Consider the following 20,725-nt stretch of genomic DNA (forward strand, 5'->3'; position numbering starts at 1 on the left):
ACATTCTGAAACTAACATACTCCCTTGATCTTAAGGGGATACGGAATCGGATTTTGGGTTAAAAAATCGAATTTTTTTTTATTGGCGTATTATATTCTGCCATGTTTCCTCTTTAAAATGACGTATCATACATAGCTCTACTACAATTATAACTATTTTATTTTTATATATTTGTGAGATCGGGTATTGCGCTTTAGTTATACACGTCTCTCGTGGCTGACCATGAACTTTTTGGCAGTACCTTTAAAGTGACATGAATTCAAATATCCCGGTTTCCAGCGACTATTTATACACTAGTTGCCCGAAAATGTTTCTCTCTGGTTTCCTCAAGTTACTCTTTGACTTTGTGGAGGGACTGTTTTGTAAACAGTGTGATATAAGAAAGTAGTTGTTGTTGAGTTATTTCGTATTTAGTGCTTCATTTTTCGCAGTGAAAATGCCTAGAGCTAAAGCAAAAGTATTTAAAAAGCGTGTGAACTGGCAAAAGAAAAGAAATAATGATTCATTAGCAAAGCAAAGCAGTTCATCATCATCACTGTTGGAAAATGTGAATCCACTTATTACTGATTTGCCGAACGAACTTACACCAAATGAAAACAGTGCTTCTCATAAAAAACTAAGAGATTTGGAAGAGAAATATAATTTACTTGATAGAGGGAATGAAGTTTTTGAACTCATTGATACGAATATATTGTGTGAAGCTCTTGAAAGCAGTTTGTGCTGCAAAAAATGTCATGGAAACGTTTCTCTGAAAGTAGAATCCCATGTTGGCCTGGCTGCCCAGTTTAATTTAATATGCAGTGTTTGTAAATACAGCTGTAAGTTTCCAAGTTCGGTTTCAGTAACTGTAAATAATGGATACAAGAAAACTGAACTTTATAGTGTAAATATTAGGTTAGTTTATGGATTGCGAGCAATTGGTAAGGGCAAAGCAGCTGGTGATATGCTATGTGGTGTTCTAAATCTTCCAAGTGCACCTTCAAAGTTTGAAGCTTACAATTATGTACTAGGATCTGCAGTTGAAGATGTAGCACAGAAGTCAATGCAGGTTGCTGTGGAAGAAGCAGTGGAAGAAAATGACGGCAGTCGTGACCTCACAGTGGCGTTTGATGGCACGTGGCAGAAAAGGGGCCACACCTCCAACAATGGTGTTGTAACAGCAACTAGTGTTGATACTGGCAAGGTTATTGATGTTGCAATAATGTCTAAATACTGTAGGTGCACAGGCAGGCTGAAAAATGAACACAGTGATGACTGTATTGCTAATTATTATGGTAGTAGTGGTGGCATGGAGGTTGCTGGGGTGGAGAAAATTTTTCATCGCTCTTCACAGTGGTTTAATGTTCGCTATGTCAAATATCTGGGAGATGGTGACTCTAAAGCATTCAAAGAAGTTTTGGAAAGCAAACCATATGGGAACAGTGTAAATATAAGCAAACTAGAATGTATAGGACATGTGCAGAAGAGAATGGGTGCCAGGCTGAGAAGGTTAAAATCAGTTATGAAAGGGAAAAAACTAGATGATGGGAAAACCTTGGATGGCAGAGGAAGATTGACTGATTCCATAATAGACCACATTCAGAACTGCTATGGCCTTGCAATCAGGCAAAATACAGGCAGTCTTGAAGAAATGAGGAGAGCTATATGGGCTTTATATTTCCACACCGCATCCACGGATGAGCATCCACAACATGGTTTGTGCCCCAAAGGTGAAAACAGCTGGTGTAAATACAATAGGGGACTAACAACAGGAGAGAAATACATTCACCACCACAGTCTACCATCAGCCATCATGGCAGAAATAAAGCCCATTTTCAGAGATCTGGCTGACAGAGGTCTTCTGATGAAATGTCTTCACGGAAAAACGCAGAACCCCAACGAGTGCTTGAATAGTGTGATATGGCATCGTCTCCCAAAAACAGTGTTTGTCGGAATTAATACACTACATTTTGGTGTGTATGATGCTGTGGCAACCTTCAATCTTGGAAATATAACTAAATGCCAGGTCCTTCAAAAGTTGGGTATGTGTGTTGGTTCCCGTACGGTACGTGCTATGTTCTTTTTAAATCAGCACAGACTAAGGCATGCTGATAATATAATCAAGACATTAGTGAAAAAAGCAAGACAGGTGCAGAGGGGTGCCAAAAGAAGACTTGAAGATGATTATGAAGACTGTGAAGGGGGTATTAGCTACGGATCAGGAATGTTTTAATCTTCTTTCTCCGTTTCCCGTAAGTTTACTTTTTACTTCATCTAGGAACATTATCTCAGGTACTGGTCAACCTAGAAGTCTGAAATTTTTATGGCGTAGTGACATAGATCCCTATTACATACTGAAACAACGATTTTTTAATTACTTGATTTACAAAAGACTTAGGGGTGATAGTCTAGTAAAAAGCGATGGAAAAAATTTACTTAAAAATAAATGTACAATATCTCTGTAAGAAAATACTTTGACAATAAACTGTTGTTTCAGTATTGTTGTAACATATGAATGCACATACAGTAAAATTTTTACCTCTCTGTCTCCAGTAGTTTGTGAGAAAATGTTCCCTATAGTAGGCATATATTAACATTGCGGGGATAGGTGATTCCGTATCCCCTTAAAGAACAAGTAAATTACGCAGAAACACGCCATGCAGATTTTACTGGAGACGACAGTGACACCTCGAGCGGTCGAAAAGAAATACCGGAACATACTTTTCCTGTGTCGATTTTTAGCTCTTCTCACGGACGTTTCCGGTGTTATTGTGTTGTGCCTCTGGGTTCCAAGCGACAGCGAGGCAACCTCAACAGCATCACATACGTGTTTAAATGAATCGTAGTGCCTTAATAAAGATAGATGAAACGGTGGCTCAGGTACTGGAGTTCTGAAGCGGCCGTATTGCGTGGGCAGTAAGCTCACTAAGTTAGTGTGTCATGCTAACAACGGGACGGCTATGCGTTAGATCCCACCGAGGGCTATTCCATATTGGTTCCCTAAAAGGCAGCGCGAGAGACTGCCAGGCAAATCCCAAGTGATCTGTACAAGGACTGTGATGTCCGCACGTCTGGAAACGTTCTCGCCGACTTGTGTGCCACGCTGACGACACGGATTCTCGTCCGATCACCGAGGTTAAGCAGCGTTTTTGCGTGCTTAGTACACGGCTCGGTGGCTAACTAGGAAGTCTGCGTGCTGTTGGATTCTTTAATTTTGCCTTTTCCCTTAGTTTTCGGTGCTGCTGCGCGGTGATGATACGGTCAAGCACGCTGACCCCTCTCTTGCCTCTCGGTACCTAAATTCGCTAGCCTGCGGCCGCAGTCAAATGAAAGGGTCCGTTGTGTGTTTGTCGAGTTGGTCTCTCCCAGTCGTTTCTAGCGACTGTGCTCTACATATACGCCCATTTGCTAGCGTCAGCTTTCGCGTCAGCCGATCAAAGTCGAGACAAGTCGACACATGGGGACACACGATGCTGTGAATCGCAATCCGCACTAGCCTACGCGGAGCGGGACGAGGGGCGAAGGAAAACCATTCGTAACACGACAGTTCGGAAATTCGACGATCGCGAGCGTTGGAAACACTCTCCTGAGTAAAGAAGACAACTTCCGTGCGGTGTCCGGGTTTCGAACCCGGATCAGCTACTTGGGAAGCAACCATGCTGACCGACACACCACCACCGCCCTCTGCTACGCGCTGCTTGCGCCGTGATGTGTCGCCTTCCCTCCTGGCGCCAGAGGCCGAAGGCAATCTCGCTGTAGGCGCTCAACGCCGAGTGGAAGGCGAGTAAATCTGAACCCGTTTTCCTGGTGCTGCTAGGGCCATATACTGTAACTGAGCGCAGAACTAACTTTTACTGAAGAATCTGCCCTTTAATGCACATCAGGGCGAACACGAAATTTCTAACATGAAGTACTCACTGACGATCCAAAGACGTTTCAGTATGTACGCGTCGGTACCACCGGGGCAGTGCCTAAGTATTGTAAAGTGAAGGTCGACAGTTTGAGCCTCACAGGAAGTATTTCATTGGCTTCCCACGAGTGCGTAATGCACAGCGTGGTAGTTGCTAGGAAACGGCCCTATTTGCCGTTCGTTAATATCAAGTTTTCTTTGCATCAATGTGAAAATGTTCCTATTATTAAATACAGTTTCGCTAGTTACAGTTCAAACTGGAAACGACCGAAGAAAGCGGTCCAACGCGCCACATTGGTTCCCGAAAGGGAGGGTGCATTTCCTACGCCACGTCTGACATTGCGTCTTAAATATTCTAAAACTGACATAATTCCATCCTACCGAAAAAAGAAACAGATTTCGCATGAGGATCTATGAGATATTGCTAGAGATGGAAGTCTCTGGGGCTCTTGCCTCGCACGTCAGATTGGCCGAGCGGTCTCAGGCGCCAGATTTAAGCTCTGGTTCCCGTAAGGGAGCGTGGGTTCGACCCCACATCTGACAATGCATTTTAAACATTCTGAAACTAACATACTCCCTTGATCTTACAGAACAAGTAAATTACGCAGAAACACGCCATGCAGATTTTACTGGAGACGACAGTGACACCCCGAGCGGTCGAAAAGAAATACCGGAACATACTTTTCCTGTGTCGATTTTTAGCTCTTCTCACGGACGTTTCCGGTGTTGTTGTGTTGTGCCTCTGGGTTCCAAGCGACAGCGAGGCAACCTCAACAGCATCACATACGTGTTTAAATGAATCGTAGTGCCTTAATAAACATAGATGAAACGGTGGCTCAGGTACTGGAGTTCTGAAGCGGCCGTATTGCGTGGGCAGTAAGCTCACTAAGTTAGTGTGTCATGCTAACAACGGGACGGCTATGCGTTAGATCCCACCGAGGGCTATTCCATATTGGTTCCCTAAAAGGCAGCGCGAGAGACTGCCAGGCAAATCCCAAGTGATCTGTACAAGGACTGTGATGTCCGCACGTCTGGAAACGTTCTCGCCGACTTGTGTGCCACGCTGACGACACGGATTCTCGTCCGATCACCGAGGTTAAGCAGCGTTTTTGCGTGCTTAGTACACGGCTCGGTGGCTAACTAGGAAGTCTGCGTGCTGTTGGATTCTTTAATTTTGCCTTTTCCCTTAGTTTTCGGTGCTGCTGCGCGGTGATGATACGGTCAAGCACGCTGACCCCTCTCTTGCCTCTCGGTACCTAAATTCGCTAGCCTGCGGCCGCAGTCAAATGAAAGGGTCCGTTGTGTGTTTGTCGAGTTGGTCTCTCCCAGTCGTTTCTAGCGACTGTGCTCTACATATACGCCCATTTGCAAGCGTCAGCTTTCGCGTCAGCCGATCAAAGTCGAGGCAAGTCGACACATGGGGACACACGATGCTGTGAATCGCAATCCGCACTAGCCTACGCGGAGCGGGACGAGGGGCGAAGGAAAACCATTCGTAACACGACAGTTCGGAAATTCGACGATCGCGAGCGTTGGAAACACTCTCCTGAGTAAAGAAGACAACTTCCGTGCGGTGTCCGGGTTTCGAACCCGGATCAGCTACTTGGGAAGCAACCATGCTGACCGACACACCACCACCGCCCTCTGCTACGCGCTGCTTGCGCCGTGATGTGTCGCCTTCCCTCCTGGCGCCAGAGGCCGAAGGCAATCTCGCTGTAGGCGCTCAACGCCGAGTGGAAGGCGAGTAAATCTGAACCCGTTTTCCTGGTGCTGCTAGGGCCATATACTGTAACTGAGCGCAGAACTAACTTTTACTGAAGAATCTGCCCTTTAATGCACATCAGGGCGAACACGAAATTTCTAACATGAAGTACTCACTGACGATCCAAAGACGTTTCAGTATGTACGCGTCGGTACCACCGGGGCAGTGCCTAAGTATTGTAAAGTGAAGGTCGACAGTTTGAGCCTCACAGGAAGTATTTCATTGGCTTCCCACGAGTGCGTAATGCACAGCGTGGCAGTTGCTAGGAAACGGCCCTATTTGCCGTTCGTTAATATCAAGTTTTCTTTGCATCAATGTGAAAATGTTCCTATTATTAAATACAGTTTCGCTAGTTACAGTTCAAACTGGAAACGACGGAAGAAAGCGGTCCAACGCGCCACATTGGTTCCCGAAAGGGAGGGTGCATTTCCTACGCCACGTCTGACATTGCGTCTTAAATATTCTAAAACTGACATAATTCCATCCTACCGAAAAAAGAAACAGATTTCGCAGTGAGGATCTATGAGATATTGCTAGAGATGGAAGTCTCTGGGGCTCTTGCCTCGCACGTCAGATTGGCCGAGCGGTCTAAGGCGCCAGATTTAAGCTCTGGTTCCCGTAAGGGAGCGTGGGTTCGAACCCCACATCTGACAATGCATTTCAAACATTCTGAAACTAACATACTCCCTTGATCTTACAGAACAAGTAAATTACGCAGAAACACGCCATGCAGATTTTACTGGAGACGACAGTGACACCCCGAGCGGTCGAAAAGAAATACCGGAACATACTTTTCCTGTGTCGATTTTTAGCTCTTCTCACGGACGTTTCCGGTGTTGTTGTGTTGTGCCTCTGGGTTCCAAGCGACAGCGAGGCAACCTCAACAGCATCACATACGTGTTTAAATAAATCGTAGTGCCTTAATAAAGATAGATGAAACGGTGGCTCAGGTACTGGAGTTCTGAAGCGGCCGTATTGCGTGGGCAGTAAGCTCACTAAGTTAGTGTGTCATGCTAACAACGGGACGGCTATGCGTTAGATCCCACCAAGGGCTATTCCATATTGGTTCCCTAAAAGGCAGCGCGAGAGACTGCCAGGCAAATCCCAAGTGATCTGTACAAGGACTAAGATGTCCGCACGTCTGGAAACGTTCTCGCCGACTTGTGTGCCACGCTGACGACACGGATTCTCGTCCGACCACCGAGGTTAAGCAGCGTTTTTGCGTGCTTAGTACACGGCTCGGTGGCTAACTAGGAAGTCTGCGTGCTGTTGGATTCTTTAATTTTGCCTTTTCCCTTAGTTTTCGGTGCTGCTGCGCGGTGATGATACGGTCAAGCACGCTGACCCCTCTCTTGCCTCTCGGTACCTAAATTCGCTAGCCTGCGGCCGCAGTCAAATGAAAGGGTCCGTTGTGTGTTTGTCGAGTTGGTCTCTCCCAGTCGTTTCTAGCGACTGTCCTCTACATATACGCCCATTTGCAAGCGTCAGCCGAGCAAAGTCGAGACAAGTCGACACATGGGGACACACGATGCTGTGAATCGCAATCCGCACTAGCCTACGCGGAGCGGGACGAGGGGCGAAGGAAAACCATTCGTAACACGACAGTTCGGAAATTCGACGATCGCGAGCGTTGGAAACACTCTCCTGAGTAAAGAAGACAACTTCCGTGCGGTGTCCGGGTTTCGAACCCGGATCAGCTACTTGGGAAGCAACCATGCTGACCGACACACCACCACCGCCCTCTGCTACGCGCTGCTTGCGCCGTGATGTGTCGCCTTCCCTCCTGGCGCCAGAGGCCGAAGGCAATCTCGCTGTAGGCGCTCAACGCCGAGTGGAAGGCGAGTAAATCTGAACCCGTTTTCCTGGTGCTGCTAGGGCCATATACTGTAACTGAGCGCAGAACTAACTTTTACTGAAGAATCTGCCCTTTAATGCACATCAGGGCGAACACGAAATTTCTAACATGAAGTACTCACTGACGATCCAAAGACGTTTCAGTATGTACGCGTCGGTACCACCGGGGCAGTGCCTAAGTATTGTAAAGTGAAGGTCGACAGTTTGAGCCTCACAGGAAGTATTTCATTGGCTTCCCACGAGTGCGTAATGCACAGCGTGGTAGTTGCTAGGAAACGGCCCTATTTGCCGTTCGTTAATATCAAGTTTTCTTTGCATCAATGTGAAAATGTTCCTATTATTAAATACAGTTTCGCTAGTTACAGTTCAAACTGGAAACGACCGAAGAAAGCGGTCCAACGCGCCACATTGGTTCCCGAAAGGGAGGGTGCATTTCCTACGCCACGTCTGACATTGCGTCTTAAATATTCTAAAACTGACATAATTCCATCCTACCGAAAAAAGAAACAGATTTCGCATGAGGATCTATGAGATATTGCTAGAGATGGAAGTCTCTGGGGCTCTTGCCTCGCACGTCAGATTGGCCGAGCGGTCTCAGGCGCCAGATTTAAGCTCTGGTTCCCGTAAGGGAGCGTGGGTTCGACCCCACATCTGACAATGCATTTTAAACATTCTGAAACTAACATACTCCCTTGATCTTACAGAACAAGTAAATTACGCAGAAACACGCCATGCAGATTTTACTGGAGACGACAGTGACACCCCGAGCGGTCGAAAAGAAATACCGGAACATACTTTTCCTGTGTCGATTTTTAGCTCTTCTCACGGACGTTTCCGGTGTTGTTGTGTTGTGCCTCTGGGTTCCAAGCGACAGCGAGGCAACCTCAACAGCATCACATACGTGTTTAAATGAATCGTAGTGCCTTAATAAAGATAGATGAAACGGTGGCTCAGGTACTGGAGTTCTGAAGCGGCCGTATTGCGTGGGCAGTAAGCTCACTAAGTTAGTGTGTCATGCTAACAACGGGACGGCTATGCGTTAGATCCCACCGAGGGCTATTCCATATTGGTTCCCTAAAAGGCAGCGCGAGAGACTGCCAGGCAAATCCCAAGTGATCTGTACAAGGACTGTGATGTCCGCACGTCTGGAAACGTTCTCGCCGACTTGTGTGCCACGCTGACGACACGGATTCTCGTCCGATCACCGAGGTTAAGCAGCGTTTTTGCGTGCTTAGTACACGGCTCGGTGGCTAACTAGGAAGTGTGCGTGCTGTTGGATTCTTTAATTTTGCCTTTTCCCTTAGTTTTCGGTGCTGCTGCGCGGTGATGATACGGTCAAGCACGCTGACCCCTCTCTTGCCTCTCGGTACCTAAATTCGCTAGCCTGCGGCCGCAGTCAAATGAAAGGGTCCGTTGTGTGTTTGTCGAGTTGGTCTCTCCCAGTCGTTTCTAGCGACTGTGCTCTACATATACGCCCATTTGCAAGCGTCAGCTTTCGCGTCAGCCGATCAAAGTCGAGACAAGTCGACACATGGGGACACACGATGCTGTGAATCGCAATCCGCACTAGCCTACGCGGAGCGGGACGAGGGGCGAAGGAAAACCATTCGTAACACGACAGTTCGGAAATTCGACGATCGCGAGCGTTGGAAACACTCTCCTGAGTAAAGAAGACAACTTCCGTGCGGTGTCCGGGTTTCGAACCCGGATCAGCTACTTGGGAAGCAACCATGCTGACCGACACACCACCACCGCCCTCTGCTACGCGCTGCTTGCGCCGTGATGTGTCGCCTTCCCTCCTGGCGCCAGAGGCCGAAGGCAATCTCGCTGTAGGCGCTCAACGCCGAGTGGAAGGCGAGTAAATCTGAACCCGTTTTCCTGGTGCTGCTAGGGCCATATACTGTAACTGAGCGCAGAACTAACTTTTACTGAAGAATCTGCCCTTTAATGCACATCAGGGCGAACACGAAATTTCTAACATGAAGTACTCACTGACGATCCAAAGACGTTTCAGTATGTACGCGTCGGTACCACCGGGGCAGTGCCTAAGTATTGTAAAGTGAAGGTCGACAGTTTGAGCCTCACAGGAAGTATTTCATTGGCTTCCCACGAGTGCGTAATGCACAGCGTGGCAGTTGCTAGGAAACGGCCCTATTTGCCGTTCGTTAATATCAAGTTTTCTTTGCATCAATGTGAAAATGTTCCTATTATTAAATACAGTTTCGCTAGTTACAGTTCAAACTGGAAACGACGGAAGAAAGCGGTCCAACGCGCCACATTGGTTCCCGAAAGGGAGGGTGCATTTCCTACGCCACGTCTGACATTGCGTCTTAAATATTCTAAAACTGACATAATTCCATCCTACCGAAAAAAGAAACAGATTTCGCAGTGAGGATCTATGAGATATTGCTAGAGATGGAAGTCTCTGGGGCTCTTGCCTCGCACGTCAGATTGGCCGAGCGGTCTAAGGCGCCAGATTTAAGCTCTGGTTCCCGTAAGGGAGCGTGGGTTCGAACCCCACATCTGACAATGCATTTCAAACATTCTGAAACTAACATACTCCCTTGATCTTACAGAACAAGTAAATTACGCAGAAACACGCCATGCAGATTTTACTGGAGACGACAGTGACACCCCGAGCGGTCGAAAAGAAATACCGGAGCATACTTTTCCTGTGTCGATTTTTAGCTCTTCTCACGGACGTTTCCGGTGTTGTTTTGTTGTGCCTCTGGGTTCCAAGCGACAGCGAGGCAACCTCAACAGCATCACATACGTGTTTAAATAAATCGTAGTGCCTTAATAAAGATAGATGAAACGGTGGCTCAGGTACTGGAGTTCTGAAGCGGCCGTATTGCGTGGGCAGTAAGCTCACTAAGTTAGTGTGTCATGCTAACAACGGGACGGCTATGCGTTAGATCCCACCAAGGGCTATTCCATATTGGTTCCCTAAAAGGCAGCGCGAGAGACTGCCAGGCAAATCCCAAGTGATCTGTACAAGGACTAAGATGTCCGCACGTCTGGAAACGTTCTCGCCGACTTGTGTGCCACGCTGACGACACGGATTCTCGTCCGACCACCGAGGTTAAGCAGCGTTTTTGCGTGCTTAGTACACGGCTCGGTGGCTAACTAGGAAGTCTGCGTGCTGTTGGATTCTTTAATTTTGCCTTTTCCCTTAGTTTTCGGTGCTGCTGCGCGGTGATGATACGGTCAAGCACGCTGACCCCTCTCTTGCCTCTCGGTACCTAAATTCGCTAGCCTGCGGCCGCAGTCAAATGAAAGGGTCCGTTGTGTGTTTGTCGAGTTGGTCTCTCCCAGTCGTTTCTAGCGACTGTCCTCTACATATACGCCCATTTGCAAGCGTCAGCCGAGCAAAGTCGAGACAAGTCGACACATGGGGACACACGATGCTGTGAATCGCAATCCGCACTAGCCTACGCGGAGCGGGACGAGGGGCGAAGGAAAACCATTCGTAACACGACAGTTCGGAAATTCGACGATCGCCAGCGTTGGAAACACTCTCCTGAGTAAAGAAGACAACTTCCGTGCGGTGTCCGGGTTTCGAACCCGGATCAGCTACTTGGGAAGCAACCATGCTGACCGACACACCACCACCGCCCTCTGCTACGCGCTGCTTGCGCCGTGATGTGTCGCCTTCCCTCCTGGCGCCAGAGGCCGAAGGCAATCTCGCTGTAGGCGCTCAACGCCGAGTGGAAGGCGAGTAAATCTGAACCCGTTTTCCTGGTGCTGCTAGGGCCATATACTGTAACTGAGCGCAGAACTAACTTTTACTGAAGAATCTGCCCTTTAATGCACATCAGGGCGAACACGAAATTTCTAACATGAAGTACTCACTGACGATCCAAAGACGTTTCAGTATGTACGCGTCGGTACCACCGGGGCAGTGCCTAAGTATTGTAAAGTGAAGGTCGACAGTTTGAGCCTCACAGGAAGTATTTCATTGGCTTCCCACGAGTGCGTAATGCACAGCGTGGCAGTTGCTAGGAAACGGCCCTATTTGCCGTTCGTTAATATCAAGTTTTCTTTGCATCAATGTGAAAATGTTCCTATTATTAAATACAGTTTCGCTAGTTACAGTTCAAACTGGAAACGACGGAAGAAAGCGGTCCAACGCGCCACATTGGTTCCCGAAAGGGAGGGTGCATTTCCTACGCCACGTCTGACATTGCGTCTTAAATATTCTAAAACTGACATAATTCCATCCTACCGAAAAAAGAAACAGATTTCGCAGTGAGGATCTATGAGATATTGCTAGAGATGGAAGTCTCTGGGGCTCTTGCCTCGCACGTCAGATTGGCCGAGCGGTCTAAGGCGCCAGATTTAAGCTCTGGTTCCCGTAAGGGAGCGTGGGTTCGAACCCCACATCTGACAATGCATTTCAAACATTCTGAAACTAACATACTCCCTTGATCTTACAGAACAAGTAAATTACGCAGAAACACGCCATGCAGATTTTACTGGAGACGACAGTGACACCCCGAGCGGTCGAAAAGAAATACCGGAACATACTTTTCCTGTGTCGATTTTTAGCTCTTCTCACGGACGTTTCCGGTGTTGTTGTGTTGTGCCTCTGGGTTCCAAGCGACAGCGAGGCAACCTCAACAGCATCACATACGTGTTTAAATAAATCGTAGTGCCTTAATAAAGATAGATGAAACGGTGGCTCAGGTACTGGAGTTCTGAAGCGGCCGTATTGCGTGGGCAGTAAGCTCACTAAGTTAGTGTGTCATGCTAACAACGGGACGGCTATGCGTTAGATCCCACCAAGGGCTATTCCATATTGGTTCCCTAAAAGGCAGCGCGAGAGACTGCCAGGCAAATCCCAAGTGATCTGTACAAGGACTAAGATGTCCGCACGTCTGGAAACGTTCTCGCCGACTTGTGTGCCACGCTGACGACACGGATTCTCGTCCGACCACCGAGGTTAAGCAGCGTTTTTGCGTGCTTAGTACACGGCTCGGTGGCTAACTAGGAAGTCTGCGTGCTGTTGGATTCTTTAATTTTGCCTTTTCCCTTAGTTTTCGGTGCTGCTGCGCGGTGATGATACGGTCAAGCACGCTGACCCCTCTCTTGCCTCTCGGTACCTAAATTCGCTAGCCTGCGGCCGCAGTCAAATGAAAGGGTCCGTTGTGTGTTTGTCGAGTTGGTCTCTCCCAGTCGTTTCTAGCGACTGTCCTCTACATATACGCCCATTTGCAAGCGTCAGCCGAGCAAAGTCGAGACAAGTCGACACATGGGGACACACGATGCTGTGAATCGCAATCCGCACTAGCCTACGCGGAGCGGGACGAGGGGCGAAGGAAAACCATTCGTAACACGACAGTTCGGAAATTCGACGATCGCGAGCGTTGGAAACACTCTCCTGAGTAAAGAAACCTACTTCCGTGAGGTGTCCGGGTTTCGAACCCGGATCAGCTACTTGGGAAGCAACCATGCTGACCGACACACCACCACCGCCCTCTGCTACGCGCTGCTTGCGCCGTGATGTGTCGCCTTCCCTCCTGACGCCAGAGGCCGAAGGCAATCTCGCTGTAGGCGCTCAACGCCGAGTGGAAGGCGAGTAAATCTGAACCCGTTTTCCTGGTGCTGCTAGGGCCATAAACTGTAACTGAGCGCAGAACTAACTTTTACTGAAGAATCTGCCCTTTAATGCACATCAGGGGGACACGAAATTTCTAACATGAAGTACTCACTGACGATCCAAAGACGTTTCAGTATGTACGCGTCGGTACCACCGGGGCAGTGCCTAAGTATTGTAAAGTGAAGGTCGACAGTTTGAGCCTCACAGGAAGTATTTCATTGGCTTCCCACGAGTGCGTAATGCACAGCGTGGCAGTTGCTAGGAAACGGCCCTATTTGCCGTTCGTTAATATCAAGTTTTCTTTGCATCAATGTGAAAATGTTCCTATTATTAAATACAGTTTCGCTAGTTACAGTTCAAACTGGAAACGACGGAAGAAAGCGGTCCAACGCGCCACATTGGTTCCCGAAAGGGAGGGTGCATTTCCTACGCCACGTCTGACATTGCGTCTTAAATATTCTAAAACTGACATAATTCCATCCTACCGAAAAAAGAAACAGATTTCGCAGTGAGGATCTATGAGATATTGCTAGAGATGGAAGTCTCTGGGGCTCTTGCCTCGCACGTCAGATTGGCCGAGCGGTCTAAGGCGCCAGATTTAAGCTCTGGTTCCCGTAAGGGAGCGTGGGTTCGAACCCCACATCTGACAATGCATTTCAAACATTCTGAAACTAACATACTCCCTTGATCTTACAGAACAAGTAAATTACGCAGAAACACGCCATGCAGATTTTACTGGAGACGACAGTGACACCCCGAGCGGTCGAAAAGAAATACCGGAACATACTTTTCCTGTGTCGATTTTTAGCTCTTCTCACGGACGTTTCCGGTGTTGTTGTGTTGTGCCTCTGGGTTCCAAGCGACAGCGAGGCAACCTCAACAGCATCACATACGTGTTTAAATGAATCGTAGTGCCTTAATAAAGATAGATGAAACGGTGGCTCAGGTACTGGAGTTCTGAAGCGGCCGTATTGCGTGGGCAGTAAGCTCACTAAGTTAGTGTGTCATGCTAACAACGGGACGGCTATGCGTTAGATCCCACCAAGGGCTATTCCATATTGGTTCCCTAAAAGGCAGCGCGAGAGACTGCCAGGCAAATCCCAAGTGATCTGTACAAGGACTAAGATGTCCGCACGTCTGGAAACGTTCTCGCCGACTTGTGTGCCACGCTGACGACACGGATTCTCGTCCGATCACCGAGGTTAAGCAGCGTTTTTGCGTGCTTAGTACACGGCTCGGTGGCTAACTAGGAAGTCTGCGTGCTGTTGGATTCTTTAATTTTGACTTTTCCCTTAGTTTTCGGTGCTGCTGCGCGGTGATGATACGGTCAAGCACGCTGACCCCTCTCTTGCCTCTCGGTACCTAAATTCGCTAGCCTGCGGCCGCAGTCAAATGAAAGGGTCCGTTGTGTGTTTGTCGAGTTGGTCTCTCCCAGTCGTTTCGAGCGTCTGTCCTCTACATATACGCCCATTTGCAAGCGTCAGCCGAGCAAAGTCGAGACAAGTCGACACATGGGGACACACGATGCTGTGAATCGCAATCCGCACTAGCCTACGCGGAGCGGGACGAGGGGCGAAGGAAAACCATTCGTAACACGACAGTTCGGAAATTCGACGATCGCCAGCGTTGGAAACACTCTCCTGAGTAAAGAAGACAACTTCCGTGCGGTGTCCGGGTTTCGAACCCGGATCAGCTACTTGGGAAGCAACCATGCTGACCGACACACCACCACCGCCCTCTGCTACGCGCTGCTTGCGCCGTGATGTGTCGCCTTCCCTCCTGGCGCCAGAGGCCGAAGGCAATCTCGCTGTAGGCGCTCAACGCCGAGTGGAAGGCGAGTAAATCTGAACCCGTTTTCCTGGTGCTGCTAGGGCCATATACTGTAACTGAGCGCAGAACTAACTTTTACTGAAGAATCTACCCTTTAATGCACATCAGGGCGAACACGAAATTTCTAACATGAAGTACTCACTGACGATCCAAAGACGTTTCAGTATGTACGCGTCGGTACCACCGGGGCAGTGCCTAAGTATTGTAAAGTGAAGGTCGACAGTTTGAGCCTCACAGGAAGTATTTCATTGGCTTCCCACGAGTGCGTAATGCACAGCGTGGCAGTTGCTAGGAAACGGCCCTATTTGCCGTTCGCTAATATCAAGTTTTCTTTGCATCAATGTGAAAATGTTCCTATTATTAAATACAGTTTCGCTAGTTACAGTTCAAACTGGAAACGACGGAAGAAAGCGGTCCAACGCGCCACATTGGTTCCCGAAAGGGAGGGTGCATTTCCTACGCCACGTCTGACATTGCGTCTTAAATATTCTAAAACTGACATAATTCCATCCTACCGAAAAAAGAAACAGATTTCGCAGTGAGGTTCTATGAGATATTGCTAGAGATGGAAGTCTCTGGGGCTCTTGCCTCGCACGTCAGACTGGCCGAGCGGTCTAAGGCGCCAGATTTAAGCTCTGGTTCCCGTAAGGGAGCGTGGGTTCGAACCCCACATCTGACAATGCATTTTAAACATTCTGAAACTAACATACTCCCTTGATCTTACAGAACAAGTATAAATTACGCAGAAACACGCCATGCAGATTTTACTGGAGACGACAGTGGCACCCCGAGCGGTCGAAAAGAAATACCGGAACATACTTTTCCTGTGTCGATTTTTAGCTCTTCTCACGGACGTTTCCGGTGTTGTTGTGTTGTGCCTCTGGGTTCCAAGCGACAGCGAGGCAACCTCAACAGCATCACATACGTGTTTAAATGAATCGTAGTGCCTTAATAAAGATAGATGAAACGGTGGCTCAGGTACTGGATTTCTGAAGCGGCCGTATTGCGTGGGCAGTAAGCTCACTAAGTTAGTGTGTCATGCTAACAACGGGACGGCTATGCGTTAGATCCCACCAAGGGCTATTCCATATTGGTTCCCTAAAAGGCAGCGCGAGAGACTGCCAGGCAAATCCCAAGTGATCTGTACAAGGACTAAGATGTCCGCACGTCTGGAAACGTTCTCGCCGACTTGTGTGCCACGCTGACGACACGGATTCTCGTCCGATCACCGAGGTTAAGCAGCGTTTTTGCGTGCTTAGTACACGGCTCGGTGGCTAACTAGGAAGTCTGCGTGCTGTTGGATTCTTTAATTTTGCCGTTTCCCTTAGTTTTCGGTGCTGCTGCGCGGTGATGATACGGTCAAGCACGCTGACCCCTCTCTTGCCTCTCGGTACCTAAATTCGCTAGCCTGCGGCCGCAGTCAAATGAAAGGGTCCGTTGTGTGTTTGTCGAGTTGGTCTCTCCCAGTCGTTTCTAGCGACTGTCCTCTACATATACGCCCATTTGCAAGCGTCAGCCGAGCAAAGTCGAGACAAGTCGACACATGGGGACACACGATGCTGTGAATCGCAATCCGCACTAGCCTACGCGGAGCGGGACGAGGGGCGAAGGAAAACCATTCGTAACACGACAGTTCGGAAATTCGACGATCGCCAGCGTTGGAAACACTCTCCTGAGTAAAGAAGACAACTTCCGTGCGGTGTCCGGGTTTCGAACCCGGATCAGCTACTTGGGAAGCAACCATGCTGACCGACACACCACCACCGCCCTCTGCTACGCGCTGCTTGCGCCGTGATGTGTCGCCTTCCATCCTGGCGCCAGAGGCCGAAGGCAATCTCGCTGTAGGCGCTCAACGCCGAGTGGAAGGGGAGTAAATCTGAACCCGTTTTCCTGGTGCTGCTAGGGCCATATACTGTAACTGAGCGCAGAACTAACTTTTACTGAAGAATCTGCCCTTTAATGCACATCAGGGCGAACACGAAATTTCTAACATGAAGTACTCACTGACGATCCAAAGACGTTTCAGTATGTACGCGTCGGTACCACCGGGGCAGTGCCTAAGTATTGTAAAGTGAAGGTCGACAGTTTGAGCCTCACAGGAAGTATTTCATTGGCTTCCCACGAGTGCGTAATGCACAGCGTGGCAGTTGCTAGGAAACGGCCCTATTTGCCGTTCGTTAATATCAAGTTTTCTTTGCATCAATGTGAAAATGTTCCTATTATTAAATACAGTTTCGCTAGTTACAGTTCAAACTGGAAACGACGGAAGAAAGCGGTCCAACGCGCCACATTGGTTCCCGAAAGGGAGGGTGCATTTCCTACGCCACGTCTGACATTGCGTCTTAAATATTCTAAAACTGACATAATTCCATCCTACCGAAAAAAGAAACAGATTTCGCAGTGAGGTTCTATGAGATATTGCTAGAGATGGAAGTCTCTGGGGCTCTTGCCTCGCACGTCAGATTGGCCGAGCGGTCTCAGGCGCCAGATTTAAGCTCTGGTTCCCGTAAGGGAGCGTGGGTTCGAACCCCACATCTGACAATGCATTTTAAACATTCTGAAACTAACATACTCCCTTGATCTTACAGAACAAGTATAAATTACGCAGAAACACGCCATGCAGATTTTACTGGAGACGACAGTGACACCCCGAGCGGTCGAAAAGAAATACCGGAACATACTTTTTCTGTGTCGATTTTTAGCTCTTCTCACGGACGTTTCCGGTGTTGTTGTGTTGTGCCTCTGGGTTCCAAGCGACAGCGAGGCAACCTCAACAGCATCACATACGTGTTTAAATGAATCGTAGTGCCTTAATAAAGATAGATGAAACGGTGGCTCAGGTACTGGAGTTCTGAAGCGGCCGTATTGCGTGGGCAGTAAGCTCACTAAGTTAGTGTGTCATGCTAACAACGGGACGGCTATGCGTTAGATCCCACCGAGGGCTATTCCATATTGGTTCCCTAAAAGGCAGCGCGAGAGACTGCCAGGCAAATCCCAAGTGATCTGTACAAGGACTAAGATGTCCGCACGTCTGGAAACGTTCTCGCCGACTTGTGTGCCACGCTGACGACACGGATTCTCGTCCGATCACCGAGGTTAAGCAGCGTTTTTGCGTGCTTAGTACACGGCTCGGTGGCTAACTAGGAAGTCTGCGTGCTGTTGGATTCTTTAATTTTGCCTTTTCCCTTAGTTTTCGGTGCTGCTGCGCGGTGATGATACGGTCAAGCACGCTGACCCCTCTCTTGCCTCTCGGTACCTAAATTCGCTAGCCTGCGGCCGCAGTCAAATGAAAGGGTCCGTTGTGTGTTTGTCGAGTTGGTCTCTCCCAGTCGTTTCTAGCGACTGTCCTCTACATATACGCCCATTTGCAAGCGTCAGCCAAGCAAAGTCGAGACAAGTCGACACATGGGGACACACGATGCTGTGAATCGCAATCCGCACTAGCCTACGCGGAGCGGGACGAGGGGCGAAGGAAAACCATTCGTAACACGACAGTTCGGAAATTCGACGATCGCCAGCGTTGGAAACACTCTCCTGAGTAAAGAAGACAACTTCCGTGCGGTGTCCGGGTTTCGAACCCGGATCAGCTACTTGGGAAGCAACCATGCTGACCGACACACCACCACCGCCCTCTGCTACGCGCTGCTTGCGCCGTGATGTGTCGCCTTCCCTCCTGGCGCCAGAGGCCGAAGGCAATCTCGCTGTAGGCGCTCAACGCCGAGTGGAAGGCGAGTAAATCTGAACCCGTTTTCCTGGTGCTGCTAGGGCCATATACTGTAACTGAGCGCAGAACTAACTTTTACTGAAGAATCTGCCCTTTAATGCACATCAGGGCGAACACGAAATTTCTAACATGAAGTACTCACTGACGATCCAAAGACGTTTCAGTATGTACGCGTCGGTACCACCGGGGCAGTGCCTAAGTATTGTAAAGTGAAGGTCGACAGTTTGAGCCTCACAGGAAGTATTTCATTGGCTTCCCACGAGTGCGTAATGCACAGCGTGGCAGTTGCTAGGAAACGGCCCTATTTGCCGTTCGTTAATATCAAGTTTTCTTTGCATCAATGTGAAAATGTTCCTATTATTAAATACAGTTTCGCTAGTTACAGTTCAAACTGGAAACGACGGAAGAAAGCGGTCCAACGCGCCACATTGGTTCCCGAAAGGGAGGGTGCATTTCCTACGCCACGTCTGACATTGCGTCTTAAATATTCTAAAACTGACATAATTCCATCCTACCGAAAAAAGAAACAGATTTCGCAGTGAGGTTCTATGAGATATTGCTAGAGATGGAAGTCTCTGGGGCTCTTGCCTCGCACGTCAGTTTGGCCGAGCGGTCTAAGGCGCCAGATTTAAGCTCTGGTTCCCGTAAGGGAGCGTGGGTTCGAACCCCACATCTGACAATGCATTTTAAACATTCTGAAACTAACATACTCCCTTGATCTTACAGAACAAGTATAAATTACGCAGAAACACGCCATGCAGATTTTACTGGAGACGACAGTGACACCCCGAGCGGTCGAAAAGAAATACCGGAACATACTTTTCCTGTGTCGATTTTTAGCTCTTCTCACGGACGTTTCCGGTGTTGTTGTGTTGTGCCTCTGGGTTCCAAGCGACAGCGAGGCAACCTCAACAGCATCACATACGTGTTTAAATGAATCGTAGTGCCTTAATAAAGATAGATGAAACGGTGGCTCAGGTACTGGAGTTCTGAAGCGGCCGTATTGCGTGGGCAGTAAGCTCACTAAGTTAGTGTGTCATGCTAACAACGGGACGGCTATGCGTTAGATCCCACCAAGGGCTATTCCATATTGGTTCCCTAAAAGGCAGCGCGAGAGACTGCCAGGCAAATCCCAAGTGATCTGTACAAGGACTAAGATGTCCGCACGTCTGGAAACGTTCTCGCCGACTTGTGTGCCACGCTGACGACACGGATTCTCGTCCGACCACCGAGGTTAAGCAGCGTTTTTGCGTGCTTAGTACACGGCTCGGTGGCTAACTAGGAAGTCTGCGTGCTGTTGGATTCTTTAATTTTGCCTTTTCCCTTAGTTTTCGGTGCTGCTGCGCGGTGATGATACGGTCAAGCACGCTGACCCCTCTCTTGCCTCTCGGTACCTAAATTCGCTAGCCTGCGGCCGCAGTCAAATGAAAGGGTCCGTTGTGTGTTTGTCGAGTTGGTCTCTCCCAGTCGTTTCTAGCGACTGTCCTCTACATATACGCCCATTTGCAAGCGTCAGCCAAGCAAAGTCGAGACAAGTCGACACATGGGGACACACGATGCTGTGAATCGCAATCCGCACTAGCCTACGCGGAGCGGGACGAGGGGCGAAGGAAAACCATTCGTAACACGACAGTTCGGAAATTCGACGAACGCCAGCGTTGGAAACACTCTCCTGAGTAAAGAAGACAACTTCCGTGCGGTGTCCGGGTTTCGAACCCGGATCAGCTACTTGGGAAGCAACCATGCTGACCGACACACCACCACCGCCCTCTGCTACGCGCTGCTTGCGCCGTGATGTGTCGCCTTCCCTCCTGGCGCCAGAGGCCGAAGGCAATCTCGCTGTAGGCGCTCAACGCCGTGTGGAAGGCGAGTAAATCTGAACCCGTTTTCCTGGTGCTGCTAGGGCCATATACTGTAACTGAGCGCAGAACTAACTTTTACTGAAGAATCTGCCCTTTAATGCACATCAGGGCGAACACGAAATTTCTAACATGAAGTACTCACTGACGATCCAAAGACGTTTCAGTATGTACGCGTCGGTACCACCGGGGCAGTGCCTAAGTATTG

At 48.8% G+C, this 20,725-nt stretch overlaps 7 non-coding genes across 7 annotated transcripts; all 7 read left to right on the plus strand.

Annotated features, from left to right (window-relative positions):
- The first annotated feature begins 6,220 nt into the window (after positions 1-6,220).
- Trnal-uaa (transfer RNA leucine (anticodon UAA)) lies at positions 6,221-6,304 on the plus strand. Its single transcript has one exon. It is a non-coding gene; the product is annotated as a tRNA-Leu (tRNA).
- A 3,646-nt stretch (positions 6,305-9,950) lies between these two features.
- Positions 9,951-10,034, plus strand: Trnal-uaa (transfer RNA leucine (anticodon UAA)). The gene has a single exon. It is a non-coding gene; the product is annotated as a tRNA-Leu (tRNA).
- Positions 10,035-11,810: 1,776 nt separating this feature from the next.
- On the plus strand, positions 11,811-11,894 carry Trnal-uaa (transfer RNA leucine (anticodon UAA)). Its single transcript has one exon. It is a non-coding gene; the product is annotated as a tRNA-Leu (tRNA).
- A 1,775-nt stretch (positions 11,895-13,669) lies between these two features.
- Positions 13,670-13,753, plus strand: Trnal-uaa (transfer RNA leucine (anticodon UAA)). Its single transcript has one exon. It is a non-coding gene; the product is annotated as a tRNA-Leu (tRNA).
- Positions 13,754-15,529: 1,776 nt separating this feature from the next.
- On the plus strand, positions 15,530-15,613 carry Trnal-uaa (transfer RNA leucine (anticodon UAA)). The gene has a single exon. It is a non-coding gene; the product is annotated as a tRNA-Leu (tRNA).
- Positions 15,614-17,391: 1,778 nt separating this feature from the next.
- Positions 17,392-17,475, plus strand: Trnal-uaa (transfer RNA leucine (anticodon UAA)). The gene has a single exon. It is a non-coding gene; the product is annotated as a tRNA-Leu (tRNA).
- A 1,778-nt stretch (positions 17,476-19,253) lies between these two features.
- On the plus strand, positions 19,254-19,337 carry Trnal-uaa (transfer RNA leucine (anticodon UAA)). The gene has a single exon. It is a non-coding gene; the product is annotated as a tRNA-Leu (tRNA).
- Positions 19,338-20,725: the final 1,388 nt, after the last annotated feature.

Source organism: Schistocerca serialis, chromosome 7 (genome assembly GCF_023864345.2).
Source record: "Schistocerca serialis cubense isolate TAMUIC-IGC-003099 chromosome 7, iqSchSeri2.2, whole genome shotgun sequence".
Classification (NCBI taxonomy): Eukaryota; Metazoa; Arthropoda; class Insecta; order Orthoptera; family Acrididae; genus Schistocerca; species Schistocerca serialis.